Raw genomic sequence first — 6,000 nt, forward strand, 5'->3', positions numbered from 1 at the left:
TATTGTGATAGTTAATACCATGATGTGACTATTTTTCATTAATTATACATACTAATGCCAATGATATGAAAGTGAAACGTTTTGGGGTTATATAAGTAGATGTAGAGAATAACTTAAATTAGATCTTCATGTATATAATTTACTGAATGGCGGCTATTATATATATATATATATATAAAACTTGCGTGAGATAATAATATTATTAAAAATCAAATATTTTTATAGTTATTAATCAAGTAGGGTTGGGTCTTTTTCTTATATTTAATAGCGGTGTGGTGTAGATATTTATATGCGTGGTTCTCTTCAGTATCGGCTCGAGAGAGAGTATCTTTCATTGTTATGGAAGCAAATAACTTTCAGAATGTCTGGTATTCTTCATTGAAAATAAATCTGAAAAATGTTTATTTGAACGTCTAAAGAACTTAGTTTGCAGCATTTGCTGCACAAGCCACTAGTTTACTATAATTTATGAATTATGCACATCAACTAAAAATTGTCATTGTTGTCTATGCTTCGAAATAGTTTCCCAACATTTCATTACCACCGAATGGTACTGTAGGAAGGAGTGAAAACTCGTTAAAATATGAGATAAATCAATAAAATATACTGAGACTCTGTTTTCCCGGTTAAGGGGCACTGGGACTGCGTTTTGAAATTTTTAAGTTTTTGATTAATTTCTTTCAAATTCGGCAGGTTTGTTGTGTTTGTACGTTTAAATAACAGTACCAAATTTCATCAAGTTTCATTCATTAGTTCCTTAGATATTGATTTTCACATATTTTAATGATATTAAATAATGCGTAAATTCAAAACATCCCTGACAGCTTTAGAATTTATTTTGCTTTTAAAAATCTTCTGTGAAGAACTTACATTTCATGATAAAGAAAACTTCGTGTGGATTTTTAAATTTGAAAACTGGTTCATGAGAGAAAAATTTTCTTACAAATCGTAATTTTTTCTTGACTATTACACTTACGTCATACTACTTTTGACCAATAAAACGGTACGAAAGAACGTATTTCAACCAATCATGGCTGCTTATCGCACAATTTTATCGCGTCCCTAGCATTTGTTTAATTTTATCGCGTCCCTAGCATTTAATTTTATCGCGTCCTAGCATTTAATTTTATCTCGTCCCTAGCATTTAATTTTATCGTGTCCTAGCATTTAATTTTATCGCGTCCCTAGCATTTAATTTTATCGCGTCCTAGCATTTAATTTTATCTCGTCCCTAGCATTTAATTTTATCGCGTCCTAGCATTTAATTTTATCTCGTCCCTAGCATTTAATTTTATCGCGTCCTAGCATTTAATTTTATCGCGTCCTAGCATTTAATTTTATCGCGTCCTAGCATTTAATTTTATCGCGTCCTAGCATTTAATTTTATCGCGTCCCTAGCATTTAATTTTATCGCGTCCTAGCATTTAATTTTATCGCGTCCTAGCATTTAATTTTATCTCGTCCCTAGCATTTAATTTTATCGTGTCCTAGCATTTAATTTTATCGCGTCCCTAGCATTTAATTTTATCGCGTCCTAGCATTTAATTTTATCGCGTCCTAGCATTTAATTTTATCGCGTCCTAGCATTTAATTTTATCGCGTCCTAGCATTTAATTTTATCGCGTCCTAGCATTTAATTTTATCTCGTCCCTAGCATTTAATTTTATCGTGTCCTAGCATTTAATTTTATCGCGTCCCTAGCATTTAATTTTATCGCGTCCTAGCATTTAATTTTATCGCGTCCTAGCATTTAATTTTATCGCGTCCTAGCATTTAATTTTATCGCGTCCTAGCATTTAATTTTATCGCGTCCCTAGCATTTAATTTTATCGCGTCCTAGCATTTAATTTTATCGCGTCCTAGCATTTAATTTTATCGCGTCCTAGCATTTAATTTTATCTCGTCCCTAGCATTTAATTTTATCGTGTCCTAGCATTTAATTTTATCGCGTCCCTAGCATTTAATTTTATCGCGTCCTAGCATTTAATTTTATCGCGTCCTGGCATTTAATTTTATCGCGTCCTAGCATTTAATTTTATCGCGTCCTAGCATTTAATTTTATCGCGTCCTAGCATTTAATTTTATCGCGTCCTAGCATTTAATTTTATCGCGTCCTAGCATTTAATTTTATCGCGTCCCTAGCATTTCTTTCTTTGTTTGCCAACATTTCAAACTGCGCTAGTCTGGACGGCAAAAAAAAAAAAAAAAAAAAAAAAAAACAGAAAAGTACAAACCACTCCATTCGATGCAAAGCAGTTTCAAATATGACTCGCATTGGCATTCAAGAACAAGAATTAATAAAGATCACTGGTTATACCAATGCATCTTCCCTGAAATCCCATCTATGCTAGTCTAATAATAAATCTGTAGCCGAAATTTTTCTGGTAATTTTCGATTTTCCAAAAATAATTGGTGTTAACATGTATAATTAACAATCCTGAAGCCGAAAATCGCTTTTTTGAAATTTTTGTTTGTATGTCTGTCTGGATGTTTGTTACCTTTTCACGCGATAATGGCTGAACCGATTTATATGAAAATTGGAATATAAATTAAGTTCGCTGTAACTTAGATTTTAGGCTATACGGCATTCAAAATACTTTATTTAAAAAGGGGGTTGTAAGGGGGCCTGAATTAAATAAATCGAAATATCTCGCTTATTATTGATTTTCATGAAACATGTTACATAACAAAAGTTTCTTTAAAAATAATTTCCGATAAGGTTTATTCTACACAAAATTTCGATAGGACGGATATTTAATGAGATAAATGAGTTTCAAAATTACAATAACAACGCCATCCAAGGCGCTGTACTGAAATAAAAACAAATGACTTCGTATATAAGGGGCCTTGGACAACAACAATCGAAAGCTATGAAACATAGCCTACAGAGAATGTTTCTGTGTTTGTATGAAGTAATATCGGAAGCTAATTAATTGTTTAATTATTATTTCACCATTGGAAAGTGTAGTTTGTCTAGATGGACATAATGCTATAATGTTATTACAGTAACTTCTGAAACATATAGCAAGTAATATAAAGTATACACATTAAAACTAAATGATATGTCAATCTTCATTAAACTATGGTTGCATGTAATAACAATTAAGAAACATATTAAAGAAATTGTCATTGCACCAAATGATTGCACCCTGGACCAAAATGACCGCATTTTAATTATTTAAATACAATTTAAATTAAGCAACATATTAAACGATTTATCCTTCTATCAAACACGAATGCTCCCTGGATCAAATGTCCTATTTTAATTGTGTAATTACTTTATATTTATTTCTAACAGGTGCAGCGGAGCGCACGGGTACAGCTAGTTTACAAATAAATGAAGAGCACCATTCGGAAATCCTGAAAGAGTTGAGGAATACACAATGTACATCAAAGAGTTCAACTTCTTTTACGCACACGTCTAATATAAAACACTAACACCAACCACTAAAACATTCAAATTTGAAAATTGTACTTTCAATAACTGTTTCTTTTAAAATTATTCTTGTTTATTTTTTATGCCATCATCGTTAATTAAAACTTCTCTTGTTTATTTAATCATCCCTAATTAAAACTTTTCTAACACTTGTTTATATTATTTAGGTTATGTTATAGCTTCTGCTATATGATATTATGGATAGTCACATTCAGAGATTGTTTAATACTAAGATTTATTGAAAATCATCTGTGAAGTGACGTTGATTACTGGGATCCGCATAATTGAAGTGGAATGCAACAGTTTTATTAAAAACGAAATTGAATCAACAAAGCCTTCTTGACTAGTAACCGTCTACAGAGTTCAATGAAGATTCCATAGTTGGCACACCTGATAACAAGAAAACAGCTTATCATTACAAACATACCACTGCCATCTAGCATGCATCTAGCGTAATATTTGTAATGTTGAGATGGTACAATAATACATTTGAAGACAGTTGTATTTTCGTAAGTCAATTAGTATTTTATTGTATTGGAGTACTTCGTTACTTCTAATCTTTATATACTTTCTTCTACTCGTGTAATAGTCAATTAAATCCCATTCGAGTTTTGATTTTCTTTAGAGAAATCAAAATCTCTAGTTATATTATTGTTGATAATTTTCTTTAATATATAGTAGTTAAAAATTATTTCATAAAATTTTCAGTGAAGAGCTGATTCCATGCACAGCTTTGTGTATTTGCAATATGCTGAATATTCGTGCAAAGTTTAACGTAAATCAGAGCAAATGGAAGCCGCTAGAAACTTTATTATTGACCAAAGACATACTTTTGAAAAAGAAACGCAATGTTTAGTGGGTGTGGCATTTTAAAAAATGATCGTCAGACCTTTAAAAGAGTCGACCTGGTTGGCGAGTTGGTATAGCGCTGGCTTTCTATGCCCAAGATTGTGGGTTCGATCCCGGGCCAGGTCGATGGCATTTAAGTGTGCTTAAATGCGACAGGCTTATGCCAGTAGATTTACTGGCATGTAAAAGAACTCCTGCGGGACAAAATTCCGGCACATCCGGCGACGCTGATATAACCTCTGCAGTTGCGAGCGTCGTTAAATAAAACATAACATTTTAACCCTTTAAAAGAAGTGGGTGGGGGCTAAATATAGGACAGAATGTTAAACAAATGTATAAGGCGATTATTTACATAAAAAGTGAACAAAAATATTCAACTCCGCCTTCCAGGCGCCCCAACCTCAGAAGTGAGTTACGAATAAGCCATTGCCAGGAGAGAAGACCAGAAATGTGAAATGACAACCTGGTTGCATGGAATAAAATACAGAGTGATTTATATAGAACTGACACATTTCTTTCTTTAATTATTCCGTTGGAAATTCATTCAATGACCCAATTTTAGCACCAAATTAAGCAGAATGTTCTGGAGTTTCGATTCCTTGTCACTAGATGCGCAGATGTTTGTTTTATTCCTATTGTTGGCAGCCTAATGCCATATAGGGTTACGGTTGTTCATCAGCTACAGAAACCAGATAAGGATAAAAGATTAAATTATTGTCGTTGGTTTCAGACGTTCATTGTGCAAAATCCTGCCATATTGCCCATCACATGGTTCACAGATGAAGCATGGTTCCATTTATCCGGTTATGTGAACTCACAGAACTCACGCCATTGGGCCATCGAAAATCCACATGTCATCCATGAAGCACCTATGCACCCGGTTAAAACCGGAGTTTGGTGCGCAATATCCGCACAGAGAATAGTGGGGCCAATTTTTTTTAACCAGACTGTGAACACTGCAGAGTACCGACTGATTTTCATGGAGTTTGTTGAGCAACTGGACGATGTAGAGCTGAGTCAAGGATATTTTCAGCAAGATGGCGCTACATGCCATACATCAAATGAATCCATGGAACTAATTGCATGTTTCTTTGACGACCGAATAATTTCCAGGAACCTGTGGCCACCGAGATCTCCGGATTTGACAACGCCGGACTTCTTTCTATGGGGTTACTGAAAAGACAGGGTTTGCGCCACACGTCCCCAGACATTGGACGATCTGAAGCACAACATCACACAGGAGATTCAAGCTATTGACAACAGAGTCCTCCAACGAGTGGCCAGTAACATGGAACGACGTGTTGAGTTGTGCCTTATGCAGGATGGAGGACATTTTCAACATTTGCTATAGAGGTAAATAATCTCCCAAAATTCCTCTACATTTTAGGTAGCTATAATAAGTTGTCGCTAGTACAATTCGTTTTGAAACAATTAATGAAAGAAATGTGTCAGTTCTATATAAATCACTCTGTATATCGGCTTGACGCGTAGCTAAGTAACACACGGTAACAGTGAATAGTGTGGTGTATCGTTACAAAGGATAGAAGAAATGAAGACAACGGGGAACAAGGCTCATGTACGCTTTTGATCACACAGACCATCTACCATTTCTTGGGGGCCAGAGAAAACACAATTAGTATTACACTTTTACACTTGGAACGTTTCAGATGAATGGGCCTTGATACTAGAGCAGGCCTGCAGAACTCTTAAGGAGG

Source organism: Periplaneta americana, chromosome 14, assembly GCF_040183065.1.
Source record: "Periplaneta americana isolate PAMFEO1 chromosome 14, P.americana_PAMFEO1_priV1, whole genome shotgun sequence".
Lineage (NCBI taxonomy): Eukaryota > Metazoa > Arthropoda > Insecta > Blattodea > Blattidae > Periplaneta > Periplaneta americana.